At 51.1% G+C, this 21,811-nt stretch overlaps 1 long non-coding RNA gene across 2 annotated transcripts in view; it reads left to right on the forward strand.

The window, feature by feature from the left end:
* Positions 1-1,865: 1,865 nt before the first annotated feature.
* Positions 1,866-21,811, forward strand: part of LOC147737840 (uncharacterized) — a 47,560-nt gene continuing 27,614 nt past the window's right edge. For both annotated transcript variants that reach the window (XR_015302635.1, XR_015302634.1), the window contains exon 1: positions 1,866-1,981. This is a non-coding gene — a long non-coding RNA (uncharacterized LOC147737840). The remainder of the gene's footprint in view (positions 1,982-21,811) is intronic.

Below are 21,811 nucleotides of genomic sequence, written 5' to 3' on the forward strand. Positions count from 1 at the left end.
GATTTTAGCAGCAGTTGCCTGACCAACACAATGCGCGACCAGCCTGTTACATGCACTCCCCCAGCACTGCGTTTCCATCCCCTATTACACGTACCCACTCACTCCCTGCCCATTACTCGCTAACATGGGTATGCATATGTAACTGATAGCCCGGTTTGAAATACACAACGCTTTATTGAGAATTGGTGTGTACAGGTATGTACGGTTATGAATATGCAATTGATAGTCCTGTTTAAAATATATAATGCCTTAATGTGATTTTTAAGCATGTACTGAATACGCATTGCCCTTTAACTACTTATCGCCACAGAAAATACAGAGTATACATATTGACTGACATGAGATGGGAAGCCCTGATTCGAACATGCAGTGCTGTAGAACATCTGGGTGACCAGATGTGGTTTGGATATTATTGGGTCCCCGACTTTCATGAGGGGGCGACTGCCTCGGGTTGGGTCACATAGGGGGACTAATGGTGAAATAAGGATTCTCGAGATGGTTTCCTTGGTTGTTGGAGCTGCTATGAGTGCATGCTGTCGAGATGAGTGCAGCCCTCTGCCTACTGTGGGGGTAGAGGTGAGTGCAGGCCTGTGCCTACTGTGGGGGTAGAGATGAGTGCAGGCCTCTGCCTACTGTGGGGGTAGAGGTGAGTGCAGGCCCTGCCTCCTGTGGGGGTAGAGGTGAGTGCAGGCCTCTGCCTACTGTGGGGGTAGAGGTGAGTGCAGGCCTCTGCCTACTGTGGGGGTAGAGGTGAGTGCAGGCCTCTGCCTACTGTGGGGGTAGAGGTGAGTGCAGGCCCCTGCCTACTGTGGGGGTAGAGGTGGGGGTAGAGGTGAGTGCAGGCCTCTGCCTACTGTGGGGGTAGAGGTGAGTGCAGGCCTCTGCCTACTGTGGGGGTAGAGGTGAGTGCAGGCCTCTGCCTACTGTGAGGGTAGAGAGGAGTGCAGGCCTCTGCCTACTGTGGGGGTAGAGGTGAGTGCAGGCCTCTGCCTACTGTGGGGGTAGAGGTGAGTGCAGGCCTCTGCCTACTGTGGGGGTAGAGGTGAGTGCAGGCCTCTGCCTACTGTGGGGGTAGAGGTGAGTGCAGGCCTCTGCCTACTGTGGGGGTAGAGATGAGTGCAGGCCTCTGCCTACTGTGGGGGGCTTTCGGGGAATGTTTGGACAGTAGCTGGTTGCTTGCCCATATATCTGTATAATTGCTCGAAGATGAGTTTTGCTGCTCTGTCCCTGTTAATATATATGTGGATAGTCTGTTTGGTTCAGTGTTGCGTGCTTGGAGAGAAATCTACATATATACATATATTTTCTCGCGCTCTGTAATGCTTTGAGGCCTGTGTTTAGTTTAGGGGTCTGTTTTCTGCAGGAGGTACCTGTAAGGTTGGGGTCTTATTGCATTAAAGGGTCCAGACTCCTGGCTCAGCTGTGGTGTGTAGTGTCGTTCTGCGCATGCTCAGCTGCGAGCAGGGGCCCCTCCGTGCAAGGTCAGAGTGGGGAGCAGCGTCTTCTCCAAGGTAGTAAACAGTAACTCTGCGCATGCTCAGAGGTACTTCGCTCTCTTTTCTCTGCGCATGCTCAGATGTACAAAAAAGTCTCCTTCGTGCGCATGCTCTGAAGTGGCAAGCCGAGCCAGGAAATGTGTCTCGTGCGCATGCTCAGGTGTACAAAGCTGTCTTGAGCCCCTCAGCACTGCCTTCTGCCGCACATGCCCAGAAGGCACATTCGCCATTTGTGCATGCTCAGATCTGCAATTACCTTTCCCCTTGCGCATGCGCTTTGAGCTGCGTATTCCTTGTGCTTTAACCTTCATGAACCCCGGAAGTCGTCCTCCTCGGCTCCTTCGACGAGTTTGGATCGAAGAGTTATTGTCCTGCTCTTGTCTCTCCTCCCTGCAGCCTCCCAGAGACTGACTCCTCCCTGCCCCTGTCACCTCCCAGGCTCCTTCCTTTCACCGCCCCCCCTCGCAGGATGAAACTGAGACAAGGTAAGGAGTGATGGTTCTTGGTCCCCACCCTGAATGGACAAGGCAGGGTCACTGGGGTCAGACCTGCAATGCTTCTGTTGTCTGTGTGACTGCTAGAGGTGGGGGAGCCTGAGAATTCATGGGAAGGACCGAGCCATGGCAGGGTCACTGGGGGTCAGACCTGCAATGCTTCTGTTGTCTGTGTGACTGCTAGAGGTGGGGGAGCCCGAGAATTCATGGGAAGGGCCGAGCCATGGCAGGGTCACTGGGGGTCAGGCCTGCAATGCTTCTGTTGTCTGTGTGACTGCTAGAGGTGGGCGAGCCCGAGAATTCATGGGAAGGGCCGAGCCATGGCAGGGTCACTGGGGGTCAGACCTGCAATGCTTCTGTTGTCTGTGTGACTGCTAGAGGTGGGCGAGCCAGAGAATTCATGGGAAGGGCCGAGCCATGGCAGGGTCACTGGGGGTCAGACCTGCAATGCTTCTGTTGTCTGTGTGACTGCTAGAGGTGGGCGAGCCCGAGAATTCATGGGAAGGGCCGAGCCATGGCAGGGTCACTGGGGGTCAGACCTGCAATGCTTCTGTTGTCTGTGTGACTGCTAGAGGTGGGCGAGCCCGAGAATTCATGGGAAGGGCCGAGCCTTGGCAGGGTCACTGGGGGTCAGACCTGCAATGCTTCTGTTGTCTGTGTGACTGCTAGAGGTGGGCGAGCCTGAGAATTCATGGGAAGGGCCGAGCCATGGCAGGGTCACTGGGAGTCAGACCTGCAATGCTTCTGTTGTCTGTGTGACTGCTAGAGGTGGGCGAGCCTGAGAATTCATGGGAAGGGCCGAGCCTTGGCAGGGTCACTGGGGGTCAGACCTGCAATGCTTCTGTTGTCTGTGTGACTGCTAGAGGTGGGCGAGCCTGAGAATTCATGGGAAGGACCGAGCCATGGCAGGGTCACTGGGGGTCAGACCTGCAATGCTTCTGTTGTCTGTGTGACTGCTAGAGGTGGGCGAGCCCGAGAATTCATGGGAAGGGCCGAGCCATGGCAGGGTCACTGGGGGTCAGACCTGCAATGCTTCTGTTGTCTGTGTGACTGCTAGAGGAGGGGGAGCCTGAGAATTCATGGGAAGGGCCGAGCCATGGCAGGGTCACTGGGGGTCAGACCTGCAATGCTTCTGTTGTCTGTGTGACTGCTAGAGGTGGGGGAGCCTGAGAATTCATGGGAAGGGCCGAGCCATGGCAGGGTCACTGGGGGTCAGACCTGCAATGCTTCTGTTGTCTGTGTGACTGCTAGAGGTGGGCGAGCCAGAGAATTCATGGGAAGGGCCGAGCCATGGCAGGGTCACTGGGGGTCAGGCCTGCAATGCTTCTGTTGTCTGTGTGACTGCTAGAGGTGGGGGAGCCTGAGAATTCATGGGAAGGACCGAGCCATGGCAGGGTCACTGGGGGTCAGACCTGCAATGCTTCTGTTGTCTGTGTGACTGCTAGAGGTGGGGGAGCCAGAGAATTCATGGGAAGGGCCGAGCCTTGACAGGGTCACTGGGGGTCAGGCCTGCAATGCTTCTGTTGTCTGTGTGACTGCTAGAGGTGGGCGAGCCAGAGAATTCATGGGAAGGGCCGAGCCATGGCAGGGTCACTGGGGGTCAGACCTGCAATGCTTCTGTTGTCTGTGTGACTGCTAGAGGAGGGGGAGCCTGAGAATTCATGGGAAGGGCCGAGCCATGGCAGGGTCACTGGGGTCAGACCTGCAATGCTTCTGTTGTCTGTGTGACTGCTAGAGGTGGGCGAGCCTGAGAATTCATGGGAAGGGCCGAGCCATGGCAGGGTCACTGGGGGTCAGACCTGCAATGCTTCTGTTGTCTGTGTGACTGCTAGAGGTGGGCGAGCCAGAGAATTCATGGGAAGGGCCGAGCCATGGCAGGGTCACTGGGGGTCAGACCTGCAATGCTTCTGTTGTCTGTGTGACTTCTAGAGGAGGGGGAGCCTGAGAATTGATGGGAAGGGCCGAGCCATGGCAGGGTCACTGGGGGTCAGACCTGCAATGCTTCTGTTGTCTGTGTGACTGCTAGAGGAGGGGGAGCCTGAGAATTGATGGGAAGGGCCGAGCCATGGCAGGGTCACTGGGGTCAGACCTGCAATGCTTCTGTTGTCTGTGTGACTTCTAGAGGAGGGGGAGCCTGAGAATTGATGGGAAGGGCCGAGCCATGGCAGGGTCACTGGGGGTCAGACCTGCAATGCTTCTGTTGTCTGTGTGACTGCTAGAGGAGGGGGAGCCTGAGAATTGATGGGAAGGGCCGAGCCATGGCAGGGTCACTGGGGTCAGACCTGCAATGCTTCTGTTGTCTGTGTGACTGCTAGAGGTGGGCGAGCCTGAGAATTCATGGGAAGGGCCGAGCCTTGACAGGGTCACTGGGGGTCAGGCCTGCAATGCTTCTGTTGTCTGTGTGACTGCTAGAGGTGGGGGAGCCAGAGAATTCATGGGAAGGGCCGAGCCTTGACAGGGTCACTGGGGGTCAGGCCTGCAATGCTTCTGTTGTCTGTGTGACTGCTAGAGGTGGGCGAGCCAGAGAATTCATGGGAAGGGCCGAGCCATGGCAGGGTCACTGGGGGTCAGACCTGCAATGCTTCTGTTGTCTGTGTGACTGCTAGAGGAGGGGGAGCCAGAGAATTCATGGGAAGGGCCGAGCCATGGCAGGGTCACTGGGGTCAGACCTGCAATGCTTCTGTTGTCTGTGTGACTGCTAGAGGTGGGCGAGCCTGAGAATTGATGGGAAGGGCCGAGCCATGGCAGGGTCACTGGGGTCAGACCTGCAATGCTTCTGTTGTCTGTGTGACTGCTAGAGGTGGGCGAGCCTGAGAATTGATGGGAAGGGCCGAGCCATGGCAGGGTCACTGGGGGTCAGACCTGCAATGCTTCTGTTGTCTGTGTGACTGCTAGAGGTGGGCGAGCCAGAGAATTCATGGGAAGGGCCGAGCCATGGTAGGGTCACTGGGGGTCAGACCTGCAATGCTTCTGTTGTCTGTGTGACTGCTAGAGGTGGGCGAGCCCGAGAATTCATGGGAAGGGCCGAGCCATGGCAGGGTCACTGGGGGTCAGACCTGCAATGCTTCTGTTGTCTGTGTGACTGCTAGAGGAGGGGGAGCCCGAGAATTCATGGGAAGGGCCGAGCCATGGCAGGGTCACTGGGGGTCAGACCTGCAATGCTTCTGTTGTCTGTGTGACTGCTAGAGGTGGGGGAGCCTGAGAATTCATGGGAAGGGCCAGGCCATGGCAGGGTCACTGGGGGTCAGACCTGCAATGCTTCTGTTGTCTGTGTGACTGCTAGAGGAGGGGGAGCCTGAGAATTCATGGGAAGGGCCGAGCCATGGCAGGGTCACTGGGGGTCAGACCTGCAATGCTTCTGTTGTCTGTGTGACTGCTAGAGGTGGGCGAGCCCGAGAATTCATGGGAAGGGCCGAGCCATGGCAGGGTCACTGGGGTCAGACCTGCAATGCTTCTGTTGTCTGTGTGACTTCTAGAGGAGGGGGAGCCTGAGAATTGATGGGAAGGGCCGAGCCATGGCAGGGTCACTGGGGGTCAGACCTGCAATGCTTCTGTTGTCTGTGTGACTGCTAGAGGAGGGGGAGCCTGAGAATTCATGGGAAGGGCCGAGCCATGGCAGGGTCACTGGGGTCAGACCTGCAATGCTTCTGTTGTCTGTGTGACTGCTAGAGGTGGGCGAGCCCGAGAATTCATGGGAAGGGCCGAGCCATGGCAGGGTCACTGGGGTCAGACCTGCAATGCTTCTGTTGTCTGTGTGACTGCTAGAGGTGGGCGAGCCTGAGAATTCATGGGAAGGGCCGAGCCATGGCAGGGTCACTGGGGGTCAGACCTGCAATGCTTCTGTTGTCTGTGTGACTGCTAGAGGTGGGCGAGCCAGAGAATTCATGGGAAGGGCCGAGCCATGGCAGGGTCACTGGGGGTCAGACCTGCAATGCTTCTGTTGTCTGTGTGACTGCTAGAGGTGGGCGAGCCAGAGAATTCATGGGAAGGGCCGAGCCATGGCAGGGTCACTGGGGGTCAGACCTGCAATGCTTCTGTTGTCTGTGTGACTTCTAGAGGAGGGGGAGCCTGAGAATTGATGGGAAGGGCCGAGCCATGGCAGGGTCACTGGGGGTCAGACCTGCAATGCTTCTGTTGTCTGTGTGACTGCTAGAGGTGGGCGAGCCTGAGAATTGATGGGAAGGGCCGAGCCATGGCAGGGTCACTGGGGGTCAGACCTGCAATGCTTCTGTTGTCTGTGTGACTGCTAGAGGTGGGCGAGCCAGAGAATTGATGGGAAGGGCCGAGCCATGGCAGGGTCACTGGGGGTCAGACCTGCAATGCTTCTGTTGTCTGTGTGACTGCTAGAGGTGGGCGAGCCTGAGAATTGATGGGAAGGGCCGAGCCATGGCAGGGTCACTGGGGGTCAGACCTGCAATGCTTCTGTTGTCTGTGTGACTGCTAGAGGTGGGCGAGCCAGAGAATTCATGGGAAGGGCCGAGCCATGGCAGGGTCACTGGGGGTCAGACCTGCAATGCTTCTGTTGTCTGTGTGACTGCTAGAGGTGGGCGAGCCTGAGAATTCATGGGAAGGGCCGAGCCATGGCAGGGTCACTGGGGGTCAGACCTGCAATGCTTCTGTTGTCTGTGTGACTGCTAGAGGAGGGGGAGCCTGAGAATTCATGGGAAGGGCCGAGCCATGGCAGGGTCACTGGGGGTCAGGCCTGCAATGCTTCTGTTGTCTGTGTGACTGCTAGAGGTGGGCGAGCCTGAGAATTCATGGGAAGGGCCGAGCCTTGACAGGGTCACTGGGGGTCAGGCCTGCAATGCTTCTGTTGTCTGTGTGACTGCTAGAGGAGGGGGAGCCTGAGAATTCATGGGAAGGGCCGAGCCATGGCAGGGTCACTGGGGTCAGACCTGCAATGCTTCTGTTGTCTGTGTGACTGCTAGAGGTGGGCGAGCCCGAGAATTCATGGGAAGGGCCGAGCCATGGCAGGGTCACTGGGGTCAGACCTGCAATGCTTCTGTTGTCTGTGTGACTGCTAGAGGTGGGCGAGCCAGAGAATTCATGGGAAGGGCCGAGCCATGGCAGGGTCACTGGGGGTCAGACCTGCAATGCTTCTGTTGTCTGTGTGACTGCTAGAGGTGGGCGAGCCAGAGAATTCATGGGAAGGGCCGAGCCATGGCAGGGTCACTGGGGGTCAGACCTGCAATGCTTCTGTTGTCTGTGTGACTGCTAGAGGAGGGGGAGCCTGAGAATTCATGGGAAGGGCCGAGCCATGGCAGGGTCACTGGGGGTCAGACCTGCAATGCTTCTGTTGTCTGTGTGACTGCTAGAGGAGGGGGAGCCTGAGAATTCATGGGAAGGGCCGAGCCATGGCAGGGTCACTGGGGGTCAGACCTGCAATGCTTCTGTTGTCTGTGTGACTGCTAGAGGTGGGCGAGCCAGAGAATTCATGGGAAGGGCCTAGCCATGGCAGGGTCACTGGGGGTCAGACCTGCAATGCTTCTGTTGTCTGTGTGACTGCTAGAGGAGGGGGAGCCCGAGAATTCATGGGAAGGGCCGAGCCATGGCAGGGTCACTGGGGGTCAGACCTGCAATGCTTCTGTTGTCTGTGTGACTGCTAGAGGTGGGCGAGCCCGAGAATTCATGGGAAGGGCCGAGCCATGGCAGGGTCACTGGGGGTCAGACCTGCAATGCTTCTGTTGTCTGTGTGACTGCTAGAGGTGGGCGAGCCTGAGAATTCATGGGAAGGGCCGAGCCATGGCAGGGTCACTGGGGGTCAGACCTGCAATGCTTCTGTTGTCTGTGTGACTGCTAGAGGTGGGCGAGCCAGAGAATTCATGGGAAGGGCCGAGCCATGGCAGGGTCACTGGGGGTCAGACCTGCAATGCTTCTGTTGTCTGTGTGACTTCTAGAGGAGGGGGAGCCTGAGAATTGATGGGAAGGGCCGAGCCATGGCAGGGTCACTGGGGGTCAGACCTGCAATGCTTCTGTTGTCTGTGTGACTGCTAGAGGTGGGCGAGCCTGAGAATTCATGGGAAGGGCCGAGCCATGGCAGGGTCACTGGGGGTCAGACCTGCAATGCTTCTGTTGTCTGTGTGACTGCTAGAGGTGGGCGAGCCAGAGAATTGATGGGAAGGGCCGAGCCATGGCAGGGTCACTGGGGGTCAGACCTGCAATGCTTCTGTTGTCTGTGTGACTGCTAGAGGTGGGCGAGCCTGAGAATTCATGGGAAGGGCCGAGCCATGGCAGGGTCACTGGGGGTCAGACCTGCTATGCTTCTGTTGTCTGTGTGACTGCTAGAGGTGGGCGAGCCAGAGAATTCATGGGAAGGGCCGAGCCACGGCAGGGTCACTGGGGGTCAGACCTGCATGCTTCTGTTGTCTGTGTGACTGCTAGAGGTGGGCGAGCCAGAGAATTCATGGGAAGGGCCGAGCCACGGCAGGGTCACTGGGGGTCAGACCTACAATGCTTCTGTTGTCTGTGTGACAGCTAGAGGTGGGCGAGCCCGAGAATTCATGGGAAGGGGCGAGCCACGGCAGGGTCACTGGGGGTCAGACCTGCAATGCTTCTGTTGTCTGTGTGACTGCTAGAGGTGGGCGAGCCCGAGAATTCATGGGAAGGGGCGAGCCAGAGCCGAGCCAAGCGGCCGGCTCGGCTCTAAGAGCCAAAGCACGAGCCGAGCCCAAGAAATAATCCGTCTGTTGGTAAACCACATAAACAGCATAAGTTAAGCCATGTGGCAGTTTACCTTTCATTCTCAGCCCTGCCAGCCCCTCCTTTCTTATTTTCCTGAAGCCGTTCTTCTCTTTGCCACTCACTTCAATGTAATATTTCTCTATTTCTAACTCTTCCACTTCCTGCTTTTCATCTCATTGGTGGAACCTTCATATGTTTTGTGTACATACTACCTATGTCTTTTGAGAGCTAACGGCTGAGCCCTACCTGCCCTCACCCCCGTCTCTCTGCTCCTTCTCTCTCTTTCCTGACTTTATTTTAAAAGGGTGGACTCAGCTTTGGGTGCAAGAAAGCGCTGTAAAGAAATTAGTGACAAAATTCAAAACTAACTACGATAGGAGGCAAACTATCAATCAATCAGTATAACTTTATTCAGTGGCAGTTAGCCACCCATAAAAGCAATATATAAAACAGCATACGTATAAAAAGCAACTCGTGGCACCAAGTCAAAATATATGCCCAATCGAATCAGAAGACCACATAAATAATAGAAATTTAAAATGAATAACAATACCACAATATAGCATTAATAAAAGACAGATGTGCATCAGTAGAAAGGGCAGAATATAAAAGACCTTCACATCTAGATGGATTGTTTCTCCACATTCACACAGAGTTCCTACAGCATAGTCGGCTGAAATTCAGCGAAACCAGAGCAGAGAAGGGGGAATAAAAACCTCATAATGGGTCCGCCATGCACTCCCCATCTGCCCCAGCAAACACACTTACATTTCTCAATTGTAGGACCATAGATGAACAGTATATACAGTAGATAAAATACACTTTGAGTGCATAATACCACCCAGCGTAGCAGCATAAGATTATACACTGTATCTTACTATGGAAGAGGTAAAGACATTTGTTTTCTGGCATAAAAGACAGCCCATAAAAAAGATGTCATATTGCAGCAAATCTCTAAAGTGGGGAGAGATTGTAGGTATAAATACACAGGTCGACATTGCGTAAAGCGTATAATAGGTATAATATGGCGCTTCCTCTAGTGGTTAAAAAACTTTCAGAAGAACACCACATGCATAGTATTCTGCGCCATTGCATCACCGTAGGGACAACTAGGTAAAATTGTGGACCAATCATTCATGTTTGGAAAACTGACCAATCAGTGGAAAGTGCCTAATCTTAAACGAGTCAGCACAAACCTGCGTCTTGCATTTAGAACTGCTTCAAGATACGGTTGCATATCATAGGTAGTTAAAATAATTAGATTTTTTTTAAAAACATTAGGTTTACAGATTTTAAATGCAAGTCTAACATTCTCCAAATGGGTTAATTTTTTAGGTCGAGCCGAGCGGCAGCGCACATGCGCTGCTCACTCTGAAAGACTGCTGTAGGAGAGTATGGGAGAGAAGCCACGCCCACTCTCCACCCATATTTTACATTGGCTTGTGTCATTGTCTTTCGTAAAGGCTGACTTCGTATTCATTAATAGGCTTGTTAGTCCCTCCTTAGTCCGGCATTGTCTTCATTTGTAACCTCCCATGATTACTGGCCCCTTTTACTTTAGTTGTTACACATGATCCAGCAAATTTGTCTCCTGCGCACGCTCAGATGCACAAAGTGCTGTTTCCCCCTTGCGCATGCTCAAATGTACAAAGCTGTCTTGGACTGCTCAGAGATGCATGTTCCCGCGCATGCCCAGAAGTAACAATCTGCATTGTGTGCATGCTCAGATCTGCAACTGTTTTTTTCCACTTGCGCATGCGCATTAAGCTACGTATTCTCCGTACTTTAACCCACACTGAACCCCGGAAGTTGGCCTTCCTCGGCTCCTCTGCTACTTCGTTGAGTTTTGATCGAATAGTTATTTTTCTGCCCTTGTCTCCTTTAGCCAGGACAGCACGTGGGCGCCATTTCCCCCCTGGTAGGCGTAGGCCAACTTTATGTACTCTTTCCAGTCGAACCTCCGGGCCGTCTTCTCCTAGGGCAGAGGAGAAGAGTCCCACCATGAACTCCTCCGAATCTGGACCCTCGCTATCCTCCTCAAGGCCTTGGACTCGTTTATTATCGCGACGAGAACGATTTTCCAAATCTTCGCCTTTAAGTAGTGAGTTGCGTAATTGCTTGTGAATGTCGGCTGTGGTGTCTTCTAGAAGTTTGAACTTACCCGCCGCCTCCTGTTGCTGTGCTTCCAAATTGAGCATGCGTGTACCCACGGAGTCGACATCTGCCTGGATAGAGACCAGCTTTTCGCGCACCTCCGCGCAGAAGGTCTCAAAGGAGGCTTATAAGTCTGCCTTAATGTCCTCCCAAACCTCGGTGCGTAGCTCCTGCTTGAAGTCACGCAGGGAGGACAGGAGATCCTCTCAAGTCAGTGCCATGGTCGCTCCCTCTACCGTCGTCCCCCTTCCAGCCGAGGTGAAGTAGATGGAAACCCTGCTGTTGAGGTGGTTCTTGGGTGGCATATGGGGCCCTCCACCAGGTCAGGCTGCGATCGTCCCTCACACACTGGAAATCTGTTCCTTCTTGGACATCGCTAAAAGTGGCCCCATAGTGGGCCTCTGGGGGCCCGTTAGTCCTGTGCCTTCTCTGGATGAGCCTGCCATTTTCTGCGGCGCCATCAACGCAATCAACACAATCAATCAACGCAATCAATCAATTGCTGTCCGGGACTCTACCAAGCATCTCTCGAAGCCTCATGGTCCATGATCAAGCCCACACAGGGCAGCGATATTGCCGCATTTCAAAATCCGCGGCTGTCAAGATGCCTTCATGCCCCTTAGTCAATAGTGCCCGGGACGGAGCCGATCGGTCTCACGTCCAATCGGCCATGTTAGTTGGTCACACCCCCGGGATCTATGTTTTATCGAAGGTTTATGTTTTTTAAATCTTTCTGACCACTCTAAATCTATCCAGTCTCATATTAATGGTTTACCTGAATTATCTTCAGAAGTCCGACAAAATTTGAATCAGGGATGGTGGGATTGGCTCTTCGGGTGGTTACCTGATCTTGGTTTACTTCGTTCCATTTTGGGTGGTGCACTATTGGTCATTTGCTTTCTAATTGCAATATATTGTTGAATTCAATGTGTACCTAATGTTTTAAGTATGTTTCGACCTGGTACTTCAACTAGATCTTTCAGTTATGTTTCCTATTATTCTGGCAATGATTTGCGTACTGTTTAATGTTTTTATTTGATTCGATGGTGTTGGACAATGGTCATGGGTGGAATGTAATGAATGTGCCATTTATATGGTTGAATGGCCCAATTATGACCATTGCTTATCACCATCTCAGTATATTCTGACCCAATATAGTGATGTATAGGCCTGCATAGTATGAATGCGCTACAAAGTAGGGCTTAATAATGCCTTTTCTGTTTCCAAATGTATCTTGCTTCATGGCAATGCTTGCCTATCAGCTTTGGCATACTCTTATGCCGTCTTGCATACTAATTTTGCTCGTTTTCGGTAATAGAGACCTATGCTTGAGCGACTCCATTTTCTAGGCTGTCGCCATCTTCTGAACCTTTCTAGGTGAGAAACCATGTTTTGCTTTTCACTTGTTTTCTGCACTTTGTTTGTTGGTAGAAACCGTATCTTGTCAGAGGAATGTACTTGCTCTGCTCTGAAGTCATAACAGACGCCTGGCCAGCTGAAGCTGTGGCCTTGGTGCAGAGTGGTACGGAATCTGATGGGAAAGAGGGGGCGAGGCTCACAGGAGCTTTGTCTTACGTTTCCACTAGTACTAAAGGAGGTGTCTGAGCTCTGTTCGTTGGAAATCCATCACAGGGCACACGTGCAGCTGTGACGGTGGAACAAATGGTTTCACTCTGTCTCCTGATTCGGCCGGAGAAATGGGCTCCCCTCTGGCAAAGTGGAAGCGGGATGAGCAGACAGTTGGTGAGGTGTTCCACTAATTCTTATATTTCTATTATTCTTATCTAACTATCTTCTGTTTTCAGGTTCTATACATTTATATACATATGAGTTCTATATATGTTTTACTGATTGCATTTAGCAATTGACTAGGTGTTAGTTTGAGGATGGATATTTGCTTATAATACAATTTGGCCTACCGTGTATTCATGATACTAATAAAGAAACCCCAGAGTATATCATTATTTGTTTGTGTTCCTTGTGGAGGAAGGTCGGGCCCCTTTTTTACCAAGTGCTTACGGAAGGATGGGTGAATTCCCTTCCAATGGGAAATTGTTGATACGGGAGGGAAACCGGCTCCCAGCAAGGAGTGAAATTCTAATTCTTCCACCCCCAGCATTGTTGTAAGAGGCATTGTGTGTATTTGTGCATTGGGTATATGTTGTTCTTCCTAGGTGAGTATTCTGTAGCGGAGTGGAGCAGCAAATTGCCTCACACACAACGCCTGTCTCTAGGCTAGATTGTAGTGCGTATGAGCCCTCTCGGCAAGGCATAGTATTATTATTAGTCCTTTTTTTGGGAAACATCCTTTACAACGCAACTAACACAACGCACTACCATTACAACAAAACTTTTACAACGCAAGATCCATTACAATGCATGCCATTACAACGCAGCTGCTATTACAACGCATGCCATTACAACATAAGTATGGGTAAGTATTTAATTAAATTTTAACCCCTACACCATCCAACACTTACCCTACTATTACGTCCCCCTGGAGTTAGAATAATAATTTTAACCCCTACACTATCCAACACATGCACTATAAATTACTTACCCATACTTACGTTGTAAGTTGTAATGGCATGCGTTGTAATAGCAGCTACGCTGTAATGGCATGCGTTGTAATGGCATGCGTTGTAATGGATCCTGCGTTGTAAAAGTTTCGCTGTAATGGCATGCGTTGTGAAAGCATGCATTGTAATGACATACATCCCTTTTTTTTGGGTAAGTAGTGTGGAGTGGAGTGTTGTATCTTTTGGTCCCAAGAGGAATGAACTTGCATGGCCTGATTATTGGCAAAAATCGCTCCATTACACCGGCTCCATTTTATGCACTCTGTCTCTCTCCCTGTCCTCCAACTCTCTTGGGGACAGGTCCTTTGAAGAAACTTAGCTGCCTGCTCTGGAAGGCACTTTCTTCCCATCCAGGCCCACTGGCCCCTCTAGCTGGCCATCTAAATTCTCTAACTCCTCCCTAGGCTCTTCAGGAGGCTCAGTGGCATTCCTACATTCTACCCAGGCCTTCAGCGCCTTCTAGTATTCCTCATTCTTGGTGAGGCCTTTCATAGAGACTTTAAAATTTCCTGCAAGCAGCTTTGAGATAAGATGTAGTGTAAGTGCTAATCCTATCTTCTTCGAAATTAATGTCAACATATGCATTGGATGCTGTTTTGCTCATGGTGAAAAACAGTTGGTAGTTCTCAAAAAGCAAAAAGAAGTTCCAAGGAAAATTCTACCAAAAAGTATGTGGTTGCGTTATGGTCTTCACTCACAAGTAGTGTACACCAATCACTGTATATGAGCCACAAATGCAAGTCCAAATCCTCACTCCTGACCACCAATGTTAGAAATGGGCGTCTCTAGTTGGCAGAGGTAGGTACCTTTGACCAAATAGGGACCCTTCCTTCTAGTCAAGGTACAGGGCTACACTTCTAACATAACCCCTGCTCACCCCTTGGTTGCTTGGCACGAGCAGACAAGCTTATCTCAGAGGCAGTGTGAAATTCAGGGGGAGCCGGTGGTGAAGTCTTTGTGTCCTTGAGACTTCAGAACAGGAGGCAAGCTCAGCTTCAAGCCCCTTGAGATCGTCCTCAAGATAGTAAAAGTACACATAAAGTTCCTTTTCTCCTTTCCTTGGCAATAAAGTAACCACTCCAGGCCAACCCCAACAGCACTCCTCCTTCAGCCTCCTTGGTTCTTCTCCTTGGCAAAGGTGTGTCCTGATTCCCAGAAGTGATACAAAGTTCTGGGGTCTGGTCCCCAATATTTATACTGCAAAATCCTTTGTCCTCTGAATGCAGAGGGTGCCTGTGTTCAGCCAAAACCAGTTCTGGGTGCACTATGCCAGTTCACAACTTCTTCCTTTGTCAGTGTGGGCCAGGGTCATCAGACGCACCAAAGGAGGTGGTACCAGCATTGTGGAAGGCAGGCACAGCCCTATTCAGGCCCGGGTGCTACTCCTCCCACCACTCCCAATGCAGATAGGTCTATTCAGCCCAGTGCTAACTCACCCTCCCTCCTGGAGTCACCCCAGCCTCTGTCACTCACAAACCAGACATGGAATACACAACCTAGCAGAGGCAGGCTGGATGGTTAGGCGAGAAAATACCTACTTTTTAAAAGTGGTATTTTCAAACACAGAATGTTAAAACCAACTTTACAAAAAGGTGTATTTTATCATTCTGAGTTCAGGCATACAAAACTCCAATTTCTACCTAGTACCCTGGGTCAGTTAGGATTATAAGATGTTATCAAATTGCCCATTCTGGCCTATGGGAGCAGGTAGCATTGCAATAGTGAAAAACGAAATTGGCTGTAATTCACTATCAGGATATGCCACACACATCAGGGCTTGTCCTACCTTTTACATACAATGCACCATGCCCATGGGGGTACCTTGGGCCTACCTTAGGGGTGACTGATATGTAGAAAAGGGGAAGTTTAGGGACTGGCAAGTGAGTGCACTTGCCAAGCCGACTTGGCAGCCCCAGGCTGCTCACAGGCTCTGCAATGGCAGGCATGAGTCACATTTTACAAGCTGCTTCTGTGGGTGGCACAACCAGTGCTGCAAGCCCACCAGCAGCGGCTAGACCAGCAAAAACATAGGTGGCAACAGCAAAAAATGGAAGGGAGACCCACACCAATGGTGCCAGGTCTAACAGAGCACATGTGTATGAGTGTGAATGATCTGCACCTGTACTATATTCATGCCACTCCTAAATGCACCAAGAGGATAAGAGGGGATCAGACCGGAAGAACAAATCTGATACCAGGGAGGAGAGGGATGGACAGGAGGGAGCGCAGCACCTGCCAACTTAAGAGGCTAGAGATATTGACTTGTTTTTGATTAATGTAGTATGTAGTATTGGGTGCAACTGAGAGAGTAAAGTATATTTTTGTTGGCAAGATCAGCAGTGTGCTGGTCATTCTTTCTATTGCGACTCTTGGTTTATTGCTCAGCGCTGAGTTCAAGCAGCCGGCATTACCAAGCTGAGAATTCTGTAACTGCTCGCCCTCGTTACCTTGAGAGTCAAGTACAAAAAGGATTTACTCAGTCCAGTTTCCACAGTCATTCTGGGATAGGTCTCGGGACATCAAAGGAAAATGACCTCAACCCAGTAGCCCCTGCCTACACCGTGCCTCTGGAACTGGATTGAACATAGAGGCTGGAAAGAAAAGCCCTTGCTAGGGTTTGTCAAGCTAAGGCCTTTGATCCTTGGCAAGGGACATAGCAGTGTCTTGTCACTTACTTATTCCTATGCAGTAGGTCACATACTGACAGCCTTCTATCTTTTTCTTTTCTCTCCTCTTCTATTTGTCAATGATCAATACTCTGGGCCTGATTTTAGGTCCAACGGGCCGCCTGCCTTGTGTCGAGATTTTCACTGGCCCTGTCAGTTCAGAGGAGCCACAGTGGTTTCTCTGAAGGCATGGAAAGATTGGTGAGCGGCTGCAATGTTTCAGGTGGCCACTCACCAACGTTGGTATTTTTAATAAACACGCTCCCAAAGTGGGTATTTGTTTCTAAAAACAAATAACTACTCACCCTTGACATTTTCTCCCAGGGAATGGGGTTAATTTTAAAGTTTTTCTGTTCATGACCGCCACGTTTTCCCTGGTAGTCCACAAGAAGAGAAAAATACAGACAGCCCGATCTAAAGAGGATGGGCCGCCCTATGTATTTACATCGACGGCACCCAAGTAAGGCTGGACGTAAAACAATCCACCGGACTTGCACTAGGTCAGGCAGACCATCCGTTTGTTGGACAGGATACTCCACCACGCTTGTGAAGGAGTACCCAGCTCACCAAACTCTAAATCAAGACCTTCATCTTGTCTGTGCTATGCATGTATCTCTAGGTCTGCTTCGTTATGTCCATCAGTCTTTGTATTATCTACCCGTTATTGAGGCCTGTGTGTTTAGTACAGGTTTAATCTTGATGTGTGTGTGTGTGTGTGTGTGTGTGTATGAGAATGTAGATGTATTGATACACTGCATTTTAATATACACTTTTTTATGCCCTTATTATTATAAATTGGTACGTGCGACCAGATGTCTCCTGTTCGTGACTTCTGAGGAACCCACAGGTTCCTAACAGTACTATAAAGGCTTGGGGTCCCGCAGCTAAACCTAACAGTGCTACAAAGGCTTAGGGCCCTACAGGTAAACCTTTCCTAACCCAGTGCTACAAATGCTATGTGCTCACTGCAGCAGGACTGGGCGCTCTAGGGGCGCAATTAAGTTGCTTGGCATTTATCTACCCTTAGCTAAGCCACGTGATAAAGGCAGTAGATCAGGATGATTCTCTTCGATCAGAAGTGGCTCTCGCTATCGAAAAGGTGAAGACCCCGGTTTAACACAAACGCAGACATGCGGTTAGGCTCTACCAGGACATGTAGTAAACTATTAATTTATTTATCTGTAGGATTAGATTGCATTGCAAGTTAATTTTTATGGCACTATTTTCCGCACACAACATACAACATAGATTCCTCACGTGCGCCCCCTGATGAAGGGAGAACCCCCAAAATGAATTGGGGCAGACTGAATTTGAATTTACTTGCGGAACAGTGGATTTTGAAAGTGATTCTATGAGAATAAATATGCTTAAACTGGAATACAAGTGGATTTGCTTCCAAGGGAAGGAGACATTGAGGCACTTTTACGGGTACAAGCTGTGGAGCAGGAGACACAGACCCGATCTAGTCTGGCGCTATATAAACAACTGTAGCCACACACATATTCCTTCTGGCACGCGATGAGTGGATTACATAAATACTACTGAGTGTCAGGGGTTGGGCTGCACCTCTCTTAAGTACCGGCCATTCTCTTTCAGCATTTTGTTTCTAGGTGACAGAAGGCCCCTTTGTTTCCAGGACCAGCCAGACACAGGTAAGGGAGGTGGGTGAGGGGAGGAGGGAGTAGCCAGATAAACTGGCTTTTGTTAACTTTTGCATCAGTGCTGGGGCAGTGTTTTACGAAATGCCTCCTTACTGCTTCGATGGCCATGGGGAGGGGCCCCCTTTCCCTGGGCCTCTAAGCACTAGAGCAAGCTGCAAGGTCCAGGTGTGGGGGCCCCCTTGAAGGCCTTGTAGCCAATGCTCCCTCTTTCCTTTCCTTTGTTTGTTCCCCAGTGAAATTAATCCAAAATATAAAAACGCTTTTGCTGGAAATGTCGTCTTTTGTCTGACATTTTTCACTTCCAAAGTGCAGCCTTGGGATGGAGAGAAATACAATGTTCAAATTGTAAAAAAGAACTAAAACAAGACAGAGTGGGTCGAAAAGGGGCCAGGTTGATTTTATTCACACCCAAAACACATTAAAGCCACTTTACAGAGTTTGCCAGTGAAGCGCTACTTTTGTTTTCTTGTCTTTCTTTGAACAGCAATGTTTTCCTTGGCTGGGGAAGTGCACCATTCCTGGATGTACTGCAATACCTGCTTGATGGGTGAATTAAAAAACAAAATGCATATCACAGCTCTGTATTCATGAATGCAGTCTTGTTATACCATATTGCTTACGTTTTGTAAGGATATAAACAATGGACATTGAAACTGGTCCCTTCCGGCCATGTAGTCATGGCCTTAACTTTTCATGCAAAAGCACTCATTGGTTTCTGAATAATAAGTGCAAAAGCGTTAAGGTAACCATGTTGTTCCTGCTTTCATTTCACATGCTTTTACTTAATCTTACATTCCTTATGAGTGTTTGCTTTTTCCATGATGTTGTTACTTTTTATTTTAGGCAGCATATTGCTCTTGTCTAGTGCGTAATTTTAATTGAGTCGCCTCCAGGTGTTTAGTGGGGCATAATTGGGTTGTAGTTGAAGGCAGTGCGAGTTTCTCTCAGTGGGGCAGTATGGTGTTCAGTGGGGGAGAGGATGTGGCACAATGGTCAGAGCTGCCGAATTTGGAACTGGGGAACTACGTTCAGCTTTCATGACCAGTCCACCAGACCACTCTCCTGAGAGAGCTCAATCCCATGCTAGACCTTTGAAGGCCCGAAAGACCTTAGAAAATGGTGTCTGAGCACCAGCAGGTGGACCATAGCGGTGGCAAGTGTGGGTTAACCTTGAAGGCCTGTCCACTACAACCCCTATTGTAGCTCACCACGATTCTTTTGTGCAGGCCTACGGAGCAGCACACCCTAGAGCAACAGTGACTCTGTCACTGAGGTCGCAGGACCCTTGAGCAGGAAGGCGCTAGGGCAGTGTGACCAATGAGATCTCCCTGAGCGCTGACTTTGGGTGGGGGCGTCACCTTCCCTTTCGCCCAGGGCCCCAGAAGTTCTAGGACCGGCCCTGATACATAGACATGGTTTGCTCTGTAACCTCTGGACTCCTGTAAACCTTAACAAACACCAGTAATCAGACACCAGGGCCATCACCTGGGATCACACAAACACACACATGGGGAATGGGATTATATGGAATTGTTTGACTAGATACAATAAACGCCCTGCGGGGCCATGACGTCCATTGTCTCTCTTTTGTTTTTCATAAATAACAATTTAAAAAATATTGTTTTTCATAAATAAGAATGACAGTGTCCGCGCGGGGACACAATGAGTGAGATGCAACAACCGCCTCCCGCCGCGGAGCGCGAGGCACCTCGCGCCATAGCACGTGCGGAGATGGATTAAAGTGCAGAGCTCCTCGGGTTGGGAACTCTATGGAAGGGGGAGTGTCTTTCCTCTGCGCAGGCGCAGTGAGGCTGGGCGTCCTCTGTCCAGGGCAGTTTACAATCTACTCCGTGCAAGGTCCTAACTCGGCGATAGGTAGTATTGTGTTTGCCCCGCAAGTGCGCAGCTGTGATGCGCGGTCCTGCGCAGCCGTAGACGCCATTTGTTCGCGCACCCGATGGTGACTCGTGCAGCGCCGTGAGCGCGCGCATCACTCCGGGGGAAAATAACACACCGGGCATCACTCCTCACAGGCAGCCGGACTCAGGCCCCTGGTGTGCCCCCTCTCCCCGAGGCTCCAGGAGAGGTGAGGTGTCCTCAAAGCGCCCAACCATGTGTGGTTTTTTTCGGTTCTTTTTAATTCTTGTGCTTCTTTGTGTCCCTGCGAGGACCCCGTCCCACCTGTGCTGGCACTGAGCTGTCACCCTTTACTGCGCTCCGTGCTGTCGGGGCGTCTGTCCTCCACGCATGCACAGTTCTTCATCCAACAGGCCCTCTCTACTCGCGCTCCGCGGCGGGAGGCAGTGTCTGTCCTCAACTCATGCGCAGTTGTTAATCTAGGGCCCTCTTTAACCCGCGCTCGTAGTTCTGTCCTGGGGCTTTCCCGTTTATGATGGAAGACACTGTTGACGGTTCCGGTTGTGTCCTTTCTCGGTGTTGACGGCCCGGTTGTTTCCCCTCTCGGTTGGACTCTGTAGGCCGCGCTTCCCTGCGAGGCTGCGCGATACTCAGTGACACACTCTTACAGTTTCATGCGCTTCACTACACCCAGTGCTTTAAGACTGCGCACTTGAGTCACACCGTGTATCCTGCGCATGCGCAGTTGCAGATCATCAGCGTGGCTCTTGTGTCGCGCGCGGTTTATTGTCCCAGCGGCGCCTCCAGAGCCCCCTCCGCCGGGCTCCACTGCCCCTCCCTCAAGGCCCCCTCCACCGGGCTCCACTGTCCCCTTCAGGGCCCCTCCTCTCTCACAGGCCGAACGCATGAGGGGAGTTAAGATAAGACATGGCCTCGAGGCAGAGGTCAAGAGCATTAACGTATGAGATCTGCAAGGGGGCAAGGCCTGTGGGGGTGGGGTCTATGAATGAGGGGGCAGGGTCTGTGGGTGCAGTGTCTGTTAATTGGGGGCGGTGTCTGTGTCAGTGGGGGCGGGGTTAGTGAATGTTGGTGCGGCGGGGCCTGTGGGGGCGACGTATGTGTGTGGGGGCGGGGTATGTGAATGGGTGGCGTCTGTGGGGCGGAGTCTGGCTCAGTGGGGACAGGGCCTGTGGGTGTGAGGGCAGGGTCAAAAGTGTTGCTATAAAACAAAAACCTGCACAGCCTGGGGGCGTTGCATTATATAGGGAGCGGGCGCCATATGTTTCTGAGTTTGATTTCCTGCGTGCACCGACGCCTGTGCCTGTGCGGCCAGAGTTTGGAACTTGCTTCCTCCATACCTCCCCACCGCCACCTCTTTCCGCATCTTCCGAAAGGACCTTAAAACTCTTCTCTTTCAAAGGCACGGCGACCAATAACTCTGACTGTTTTGTGTTCCTCACTGGAGACTAGTTTGCCCTTATGCTTCAACTGTGGAATGTGTTTTTCTGGAACCCGATTCGCTCAAACTTTACTTTACAGTGTGTAATTTTTAGCGGATTTATACTCTGTAAATATGTTGCCATAATATCTAATCCTATATACTTTGCTCTATTGTAAAGCGCTCTGACACCTCTGGGTAAAGTATGCGCTATAAAAAAATGCCTAAATAAATCCAATGCCCTGCGACCAGGCTGTTGGAGACTCGTCGTGGACTTGGGGCTCCCAGTCACACGTCCTCAGGTCTGTAGACTAAAGACTATTGCACCTTGCAACTCAGAACTGTTTAATTCCTCAAGCTCCGGCCGGCTGCTTTTGGAGGCTTCACGCATGATTCTGAATGCCCCAGTAGTCAGCGAATCTCAAGTTGCACATTCTTATCTTTCTCCTGGGCCACCGCAACCACGGACCTTACCCACTTGCTGCCCGCATCTATAAATAATGTTTTTTGACACAAGTGTGTCCACATGAGCATCTTTTAATTTGGCTGATCTGGGATGTTACATGGGGCTTGCTGCAAATATTTGTAGGTCTTGCCTACGCAGCGCACAAGCACTGCTAAGGAGAGACCTCTTGGAATCGCTCAGGACTTTTGTTTAAACTCATGCATGTTTTGCACTGTTCTCTATTGGCACTTGTGCACGTTTGGTGTCTCCCTTGCAAGAGCACCATCTGTTTTCAATTATCTCGCTCGCGCTTGTGCTGCACGGTAGGTAGCCCTACATG

The sequence above is a fragment of the Lissotriton vulgaris genome, chromosome 1_1 (genome assembly GCF_964263255.1).
Source record: "Lissotriton vulgaris chromosome 1_1, aLisVul1.2, whole genome shotgun sequence".
NCBI lineage: Eukaryota > Metazoa > Chordata > Amphibia > Caudata > Salamandridae > Lissotriton > Lissotriton vulgaris.